This window comes from Lactuca saligna, chromosome 5, assembly GCF_052625555.1.
Source record: "Lactuca saligna cultivar CGN05327 chromosome 5, ASM5262555v1, whole genome shotgun sequence".
NCBI lineage: Eukaryota > Viridiplantae > Streptophyta > Magnoliopsida > Asterales > Asteraceae > Lactuca > Lactuca saligna.
Genome location: NC_136421.1, coordinates 17,633,651 through 17,644,690, shown reverse-complemented (window position 1 = coordinate 17,644,690; position 11,040 = coordinate 17,633,651).

Below are 11,040 nucleotides of genomic sequence, written 5' to 3'. Positions count from 1 at the left end.
GACTCTCTGACCAACCTCGCCCCAATAGATTGGGGTCATACACTTCCTCCAATAGAGCATCTTGAAGGGAGGTCGGTCTATGCTAGCGTGGTAGTTGTTGCTATATGAAAATTCTGCTAATGGAAGATACGTATCCCAAATACCTCCAAAATCCAATACACATGCACACAACATGTCCTCTAGAGTCTGAATCGTCCTCTCACTCTGCCGGTTAATCTGAGGGTGGAAAGCGGTATTGAAGTGAAGTTGCGTACCCATCTCATTGTGAAACCACTTCCAAAATCTAGAAGTGAAACGAACATCTCGGTTTGACACAACCGAAATAGGCACTCCATGTCACACCACTACCTCACGTACATAGATTTAGGCCAACTTCTCAGCCGATATACTCTCCTGGATTGAGATGAAGTCAACACTCTTGGTCAACCGACCCACGATGACCCATATCGAATCTACTCCATGTGCGGTTATGGGAAGCTTCGTGATAAAATCCATAGTGATATCTTCCCATTTCCACATGGGAATGTTTAACGACTGCATGTTGCCGTTTTGTTGCTGGTGTTTGGCTTTAATGTTCTTGCAAGTCAAGCACTGCTCTATGTACCATGCTAAGTCCCGCTTCATGCAGGTCCACCAATAATCAGGACGAAGATCCCGATACATCTTTTTCGCCCAAGGATGGATGGAGAACCTCGACTTGTGAGCCTCATCCATCAGAACCTGGCGTACACCGCCCAGTACGGAACCCAGACCCTCCCATGCAAGGTCAACAACCCACGACTATCATAATCAAATGAGGCCACCTGGCCTATGATCCACTCACACTGTTGACGCCCCTCCTTTATACCCTTGAACCGTACCTCTCGGATTTGCTCTAGCAACAGAGTAATCACTGTCATCCTTAGACATATGTCTCGAACCGAAGCCGCCACCGCTAACAACATCGACCACCATATTGGCCTTCCTTGGGTGATAAAGGATCTCACAGTCATAATCCTTCACCACATCTAACCACCGACGCTGCCTCATGTTCAGATTCAACTGATCCATGAAGTACCTCAAGCTCTTGTGATCTGTGTAAATGGTGCAACGAACCCCATAGAGGTAATAACGCCAAATCTTGAGGGTGAAAACTACAGCCGCAACTCTAAATCGTGTGTCGGGTAGTTCGCCTTGTGAGGCTTCGACTTCCTCAAAGCGTATGATATCATGTGACCCCGCTACATCAACACTGCACCCATGCCCGTGATCGAAGCATCATAGTAAACCATGAAGTCGTCAACGCCCTCCGGCAAGGTCAGAATCGATGCCTCGTATAAGCGCTGTCTAAGAGTCTCAAAGGTTGCTTGCTGCTCAGGCCCGCAGTGGTATGTCACTGACTTCTTGGTTAGTCAGGCTAAAGGAAGAGCGATCTTAGAAAAATCATGGATGAATATTTGATACTAACATGCTAGCGTAAGAAAACTCTGAATCTCAGTTGGAGACCTCGGAACCTCCCACTGCATCACGACCTTTATCTTGGATGGATCGACCAAAATACCCTTATGTTTGACAAGGTGCCCCAAAAACTACACCTCGAACAACTAGAAATCACACTTGGAGAACTTTACAAAAAGTCTCTCCCTCCTCAATGTCTCCAGCACCTCCCTCGGGTGCTCCTCATGCTACCCCTGAGTCCTAGAATAAACCAAGATGCCATCGATGAAGACTATCATAAACCGGTCCATCATTGGTCTGTATACGTGGTTGATGAGGTCCATGAACACGAAAAGAACATTGGTAAGCCCAAGCGGCATCACCACAAACTCATAGCGACCATAGCGAGTCTGAAAGGCAGTCTTGGGCATGACATCATCCCCGACTCGCATCTAGTAATAACCTGATCGCAGATCAATCTTGGGGAACCAGGATGCACCCTGAAGTTGTTAAAATAAGTCATCAATCCTTGGGAGGGGTAACCATTCTTCAACGTTACCTTATTTAGCTCCTGGTAATCTATGCACATTTGATGTCACCTATCCTTCTTCTTTACAAATAGGACCGGGGCTCCTCATGCTAAACTACTCGGTCTGATAAATCCCTTGTCTAACAACTCTTGCAACTGAGTAGACAAATCTTGTATGCCAGGAGGAGCCAACCTATATGGTGCATTGGCTATCGTAGCCGCACCAGGGATTAGGTCAATCCTAAACTCTACCTGCCTCTCCGGAGGTACCCCAAGAAAATCCTCTGGAAACACGTCCGAGTACTCCCGTACGATCAATACATCATCCACGGTGGCCTTACCCTTATCTCGGGTATCCATAACATAGGCGACATAATCTGTGGAACCCTGCTAAATGTAGCGCCTCGCTCTCGCCACTGAACATAAAGTCGGTCCATATTGTTGCCTCTCGCCATGAGTCACTAAAACTCCCCCACACGAGGTCCGAACCTATACAAGTTGCTGCTCGCAGTCGACCACTGCCCCATTGGGACTCAACCAATCCATACCCACTATAACCTTATTTCCTCGCAGGGGAATAGGGACTAAATCCACAGAAAAGTGCTAATCGGACAACTGTAGTGTACATCCCCTATGGACCCTCGCAACTCGTACCATCCTATCATCCGCTATCTCTACATCGAGTGCACAGTCCAACTCCCCCATAGCTCTAGCAAATCGTTTTCTAAGCGCGAGCAATAAAAAAAGATCGGTTAGCCCCCGAGTCAAATACTACCAGAGTAGATATACCGTTCACAAAGAATGATCCTATAATGAAACACATAAACATAAGCAATAATCTCTCTCTCTCTCTCTCTCTCTCTTTATATATATATATATATATGTATATATATATATATATATATATATATATATATATATATATATATATAAGGATAATATGCATACCTGTCACGACATCAGGTGCTGCATGTGCCTCCTCTGTGGTCAACTGGAAGGCTCTGCTCTTCACCCCTGGCACCTTTGCCCGGCCTTGATGACCATCGGTGATCATCAACGTAGCAGGACCAGGTGTCACAACCTGTCATGCTGTTGCTAAAATCGGACATTGGGACCTCTTGTGGCCCTTCTGATTGCACTGAAAGCAAATCAGATTAGATACAGCTAGGGTGGCGGTGGTAGCAGTACAGTCCATGCTAACATGACTAGTTCGGCCGCACTTGAAGGAGCTCGAACTACCAGCCCTGCATGCCCCCTCGTGTGACCTCCCATACTTTCCGTAACGGCCTCGACCCTACTGGCCCTTCCCTCGGGAATCTACCTTAGGCTTTTTTCCCAAACCCTCCATACCAAATGCTGCATCTGGTTTCCTCTTCCTCTCCATCTCAAAGTCTCTCTCTCTCTCTCTTTCTCTCTTTCTCTCTCTCTCTCTCTCTCTCTCTCTCTCTCTCTCTCTTCTCTCTCTCTCTCTCTCTCTCTCTCTCTCTCTCTCTCGCTCTCGCTCTTGCTCTCGCTCTCTCTAGTCCTAGCAATCATATCCTCCAGTGTCTTTCAGTTGAATCGACTCTCAAACTACCGGATATCGCTCCTCAACATCTCATGATACCAGGCCTTTTTCAATTGTCCAATTCCCAAGGTAATGGACCATTTTACCCTTTCCTCACTTGACCCATTAAACAAAGCCCATCCCAATAGCTCCAAAATCCAAATATAGCCCAAAATCCTAAATGGCACTCAAAACCCATTATGGTCCAAACCAAGAAGCCCCAATGCCAATGAATTGCCCAAAGGTCAAAAGACTATTGGCCCAACAAGGCTCAAACCCTAAAAGTCCAAATGTGGCCCAAAACACCAAAGTCAACAATAGTTAAGCTGTTGAGTGCGCTCAGTGTACTCAGACTTACACCTAGCATACTCCCTCCAAGGCCATTATGTACAATGTATGAGCTGGGTATTCGTAACGTACTCCACATACAACTACACTTTCTATTAATCACTTAATTGGTTAAGCCATTAAGCCAAACTCTCATATCTGATTCTAAATTGTGTTTTAACACGTAATGTTGGCAACGTTACACTATTTATGACTTAATGGGGGGCCAAAAAAAAAAAAAAAAGAACTCATAAGATCAACTCTAACTTACGTATGGGCAAAGATGACTCATCAAGATTTCATTTTTATGAACAATGAACCTCAAAAATGCCAAGATCTACCATCCTTATCTTCTGGAGTAGCTCATACTCTCAAGCTTGGCTTAAAGGACCTTAAAAATTATAAAAAAGATGCCCTAACTAGATCTAACCAAATGTTCCATCAAGTTAAGAGCTTTATACCTTAAATAGATTGCAAAGTTGATGACGAGTCTGAATCTTCAAGCTCCAAACCCACCAAGGCTTCAACACCAAGCTTCATCTTCTACAAAGGGTCTAAAAACACCTAAGGGCTACAACAAAGGCTCACAAACACTCACATGAAGTCTAGTATATTGTTCTTAGGGTTTTGAGAGATGGAAGTTGGTCATAAGAACCCCCAAAGGCAACTTAAGGTGTTTAAATTGGGCACAAACCCTAAAAACTAGTGTTTTTCCAAGCTAAGCATATACCTCATGTACTCCCATGTACACCTAGCATACGTGGGTGCCTCCACGATCATGCATTATGCCAGACACCCAACGTACTCCATGAGTACACCTAGCGTACTTGTCTAGGGGCTAAAACCACAAATCTTCCAAAATCCATAAATTATTCATTCTATGTCTGATTTCTATATTCTTTATATCCACATAAAGGTAATGAGAGGTTCTATAATTCTATCATTTATCCTTGGCCTTAAAACTTCCCGAGCTTAAATCCAAATTTCATAAATGGCTCGAGCTATCACTTTACGGTTATACCCTTAGACTCTAAAACACAGAGTGAACTCTCAGATCACCTAATCTTCGCTATCCACATCCAAGGGGTCTAAATATCTCCTTCCACTAAGCCCCATATCATTACAATAACTGATATTCGAGTCAAGGCCTCAAATTAGGAAACAATTCGAAAAAGGGTGTCACAACTCTCACCCACTTGAATTAGATTCTGTCCTTGAAATCACATCCTTGCAATTCTCCTAAAATGCAAAACGCTCCGGCCAACACCTCTTGATTTCCCCGAATCAGAAGGAAGGTTGTCTCTTACCCTTAGAGACCCTCCAAGGCTCCCATCAAACTCTAACCTTGTCATAACTCACACTCCTAATGAATAACAAATCATTGATCCTTTAAGTATCAAACCAACACCTCACTGGTATATTTCTTAGAGCCCTAAAACTTTGCCCGACCTCAACACAAGTTGGACCATCTCGAGCATAACAACTAGGACCCCATACTACAATCCGAACTGAAATACGTCCTTTTGGTCTTCTACTATCCAACTGATACCTTAGACAGACAGATCACTTAACCATAAATTGATGATAAAATGCTCTTTTGACTATCAATACGAGTCCCGTCTATTTTCCAATTGGATAGATAACCTATATCCCGAAATCCAAAGATTTTACACTTGAATTTTATCCGAAATATTTTGATTCCACGATGACCTTTCACTAAATTTACATATAAAATTCCCAATATACCGCTAAAATTGACAGCCTCACTCCTAATCCAATCACTAGGCTCTTACTGAGAGTCTAATAGATAAAGGTTACCAAAGCCTACACATCATACAAATACCAATCATTGACCGCAAAGTCATCCCACTACAAACGTAATCCAATAAATTACGCGAATCAATCTCTATTAGGTCTCACCCATACTATCTTAACTGTACGAGCCTCACCTATGGGTCTCACCTAATCAAGTGATGTACAGGAGTAACCTTGCCTCAGTTCCAACGATCCCCAGATTAACCTAAGAGTAATCTTTTGAAGATATTGTCACCTTGACCTAGGTTTGCACTGATCATTCCTTAGTTCTACGACCATTCCCAAACCGGCCTACCTCATTTTGGTGAACGCCACGATCCCATCACAAACTTATAATACTTCCATACTGCCAACAACCCAACCCATGGTTTTACAGTCCATCTACAAAACCAACCATAATCATTATAAGTCAAACCCTCTTCTGACTATATGCAATCAACAGTGTTCTGATTCGAATGCCGAACCCTAATCTGACATGTGTTGGAGTAGGTGTCTAAGCCTATAACTATAATATGTATGTACTTGAATTAATAGTGGCATGGTCCTTTTGGGTTGCCTTCACACATGCAACTAGATTGGATGTTAATTGAGGAATCGGAAGAATTTATTAATTGACTAGTAAATTGGAATAAATTATTTTGTAACACCCAGAGTCAGAAAGACTAAGAAAGGAAAGGAAAGCCCTAATTCAAGGGGTCAACTCGTCGAGTCTATAGGTGAACTCGATGATTCAGAGCGGGATCTAGGTTATGGAATAAGTGACCGACTCTATGAGTTGGAAAGAGGACTCGGCGAGTCTGGTTTGATCGAGGAAAGCCCTAATTCGAGGGTTTGCACCCTATTTAAAGGACCTTAAGTCCTCTCCTTAGTCCCCCTTGTCGGCCAGAAGCTGCAATACACGATTGCAAACCCTAGTTGAGTGAGAGAAGGAAGGAAGTGGGTTTGGGGCTTTTGCAAGAGGAAGGGTTGGAGGATTTGACCACTAAGGAGCTGGAGGATACAACCCTTTTGTTGTGAAAATCAGTTTGAAGGTAACAATCTGTCACTTTACCTTTATTGCTTCTAGATCTTCTCATGGATGATGTTTTGGGGCCATTTTTGTAAGATAAGGATCCATTTTGAGTTAGAAGTCCAGATCTAAGGTTGCTACTTCAGATCTAGGTGTGTCTTGGCCTAGAGATCCATAAAGTATCAGTTTTTGGTGTGTTGGTTAAGCATGTTTGCCCAAAACCCTAGCCCTAGAGTGTTTTAAGCCTATAGCTCCTTGGTTTCACATAAAGTATGCAACTTTACGTGAGGAACGAAATTTGGAAGGGTGAATCTATTAGTGGGATCCCCTGCATGGCTCGAAAAGCCACTGTATGGATTAAGAATTGAAGCGACTCGACGAGTCACATGGGTGGACTCGGCGAGTTGGATGAAGATGGGCATGGACTCGACGAGTTGGAAGAATAACTCGGCGAGTCTGTTGAAGATTGTCATGGGCTCGATGAGTCTGTTCTTGGACTCGACGAGTCAGGTCGCAAAACACTAACCCCTTTTGGTTAAGGTTCAGATCTATGAGTTGAATGGTGACCCAGTGAGTTGGACAGGATGGGACTTAGAGATCGTTGAACTCGATGAGTCTTGGGGTGACTCGGCAAGTTGGGTCGCATTATGGGAGTTCTGAGTATATGTACTCGATGAGTCAAAGGACTGACTCAACGAGTAGAGTTAGCCAGAAAGATTGAATTTGACCAGAGGTGACTTAGTTTGGCTTCTAAAGTTCAGTTGGAACTAAGTGATATATGTATTGATATTGGTAGCTCGCGGAGCTAGTGGAGCAGCGGTTCAGAGAATTATCGGTTAGCAGCAAGAGGGTTATCAGCAAGTTCAATAGTGCAGGTGAGTTTCCCTTTGTGTGAATGGGTCTACGGCCACAATGTCGGCCCATGTAGTTATGAGTAGGAAGACCCAGGGGTAAGCCCTAAGCACTGCTTGCTAGTATGATATTCCGGACCAAGGTCTGATGTCGGGCGGGTGCCCAAGGAATGGTTTGCATGCTAGATTATACTTGTTGTCTGTGTGATGCATGTATGTTCCTGGTAGGAAGGTGAGTGTGGGCGAGGTCCCGTATCTCACCAATCACAGAGTATGGATGGTGTTCCATATCTCATTAGTAACAGAGCATGTGCGAGGCCCGAGATAGGCATGCAGTGAGTGTGGGCGTGGGGCCGTATCTCACTTACCATAGGAGCTTGGACGGGGTTCCATGACTCACTAGTGATAGGACAGGGGCGAGGCCCAAGACAGGCGAGGCCTAAGGACAAGAATGCAGTAGGGTATGTTCAGTTATGTGTTATATGCTATTTTGTACTATATGTGGTTAGCGGGCAGGGCCAAGAGACATGCGAGGCTTTAAAGACACATATATGTATCCGAGCGGGGCTCGAAGCCAGGCGGGGCTCGGAATAGCGGGCATGGCCCAGTATATGCTGTATGTGTTTATGCAGGGTATGTGGTAGGTTGGGGGAACTCACTAGGCTTCGTGCTTACGGTTTTCAGCTTTGTTTTCAGGTACTTCCGGTAGCGGAGGGAAGAGCTCAGGGGTGATCTCATGGCACACACCATTGATTAGTTAGCCTGGGATGTTTGTACTCTGATAATGAAACCATGTTTTGGAATTAATACTCTGAACTATGTTATGCTTTATGATATGTTTTTATAAAAATGGTTTTAGTAATGAATTAAAGAAAATTTTTTGGTTCGGATCTAAGGTTGCTACTTCAGATCTAGGTGTGTCTTGGCCATTTTTGTATGATAAGGAGCCTTTTTGAGTTAGAAGTCCAGATCTAAGGTTGCTACTTCAGATCTAGGTGTGTCTTGGCCTAGAGATCCATAAAGTATCAGTTTTTGGTGTGTTGGTTAAGGATGTTTGCCCCAAACCCTAGCCCTAGAGTGTTTTAAGCCTATTGCTCCTTGGTTTCATGTAAAGTTTGCAACTTTACGTGAGGAACAAACTTTGGAAGGGTGGATCTATGAGTGGGAGCCCCTACATGGCTCAAAAAGCCACTGTATGGATTAAGAACTGAAGTGACTCAACGAGTCACATGGGTGGACCCGGCGAGTTGGATGAAGATGGGCATGGACTCGACGAGTTGGCAGAACAACTCGGCGAGTCTGTTGAAGATTGTCATGGACTCGAAGAGTCTGTTCTTGGACTCGAAGAGTCAGGTCGCAAAACACTAACCCCTTTTGGTGAAGGCTCAGATCTATGAGTTGAATGGTGACCTAGTGAGTTAGACAAGACTGAACTTAGAGATTGTTGAACTCGATGAGTCTTGGGGTGACTCGGCAAGTTGGGTCGCATTGTGGGAGTTCTGAGTATATATACTCGACGAGTCAAAGGACTGACTCGGCGCGTAGAGTCAGCCAGAAAGATTGACTTTGACCAGAGTTGACTTAGTTTGGCTTCTAGAGTTCAGTTGGAACTAAGTGATATATGTATTGATATTGGTAGCTCGGGGAGATAGTGGAGTAGCGATTCAGAGAATTCTCGGTCAGCAGCAAGACAGTTATTAGCAAGTTCAACAGTGCAGGTGACTTTCCCTTTGTGGAATGGGTCTACAGCCATAATGCCAGCCCATGTGGTTATGAGTAGGAAGACCCGGGGGTTAGCCCTAGGCACTATTTGCTAGTATGATATTTCGGACCAAGGTCCAATGTCGGTAGGGTGCCCAAGGAATGGTTTGCATGCTAGAGTATACTTGTTGTCTGTGTGATGCATGTATGTTCCTGGTAGGAAGGTGAGTGTGGGCGAGGTCCCGTATCTCACCAATCACAGAGTATGGATGGTGTTCCATATCTCATTAGTAACAGAGCATGTGCGAGGCCCGAGATAGGCATGCAGTGAGTGTGGGCGTGGGGCCGTATCTCACTTACCATAGGAGCTTGGACGGGGTTCCATGACTCACTAGTGATAGGACAGGGGCGAGGCCCAAGACAGGCGAGGCCTAAGGACAAGAATGTAGTAGGGTATGTTCAGTTATGTGTTATATGCTATTTTGTACTATATGTGGTTAGCAGGTGGGGCCCATAGACAGGCAGGGCCTAAAAGAAACAGATTTGTATCCGAGCGGGGCTTGAAGTCAGGCGGGGCCTGGAGCGGCGGTGTCGTTGTAGCGGGTGAGGCCTGGAATAGCGGGCATGGCCCAGTATATGTTGTATGTGTTTATGCAGGGTATGTGGTAGATTGGGGGAACTCACTAAGCTTCGTGCTTACGGTTTTCACTTTTGTTTTCAGGTACTTTTGGTAGCGGGGGGAAGAGCTCGGGGTGATCGCATGGCACACACCATTGATTAGTCAGCCTGGGATGTTTTACTCTGATAATGAAACCATGTTTTTGAATTAATACTCTAAAGTATGTTATGCTTTATGATATGTTTTTATAAAAATGGTTTTAGTAATGAATTAAAGAACAATTTTTGGTTCGGATTTTTAGGATGTTACAGGTTTATTAATATGTTATGGAAATAATATATTAATTACTAATCATATTATCAAAAATTAATTTGGAATTAATTTTACTATTAAATGAATTAATTATAAATGCATGGACTAAAAGTGTAATTATTCAATAGTTGACTAAAAAGGTCCATAACCTTCCTAGGGGAAAGGTGGACGAAATTGATAGTATATGTAAGACTATTCTAGAGTTTCTAGAATATCTTATCATATTTGAATAATCAAAGGAGGTGGATAAATATCATATTTGAGAGTAGGGTTATTTATTGCATCCTTGGTGCACTATAAATAAAACCCTTAGGACTATGAGTTTTGGCCACTCTTTGGAAGAAGCAATAGCCAAAATTTTGCTCTCCTCCTCTCTCATATCATTCTATTGCATTGTGTGTTTGTGAGCCATTATAAGTGTTACACTTGTGACACTAAGTTCTCGAGATTCAAGATCTGCAAGGGAATCATTGTTATTATGATATACCAATCAATGTATGTAACTAAACCCTAGTTGTATATAAATTTTGAAAATTATGTACACTTCCTACGGTTTTTCTTTTGTGTTCAAGTTTGCATGTTCAATTAGAGAAAACCTAGATGCAAAGCGTTAGGTTGTATGCACACATACGAATTGTTATTAGGCTCAAAACTCATCAGTGGTATCAGAGTTTAGGATTAGTTTTCTGTTGAATATGATAAAATTGTGAATTTTTCAAAGGAGAAGGGAACATAATCATCCTTATATTCAGGGAACTCGCCGATTTAGTCTTTGAACTCGACAAGTTGGCATGCAACTCGACAAGGTCATTGCCCAATTCGACAAGTTGCACTGTCAGATCCAAAATTTTCGGTTTTGATAATGGTCTCATGGATTGATTAGGATAATAACCTTAATTCTTTTTAATTGTTTAA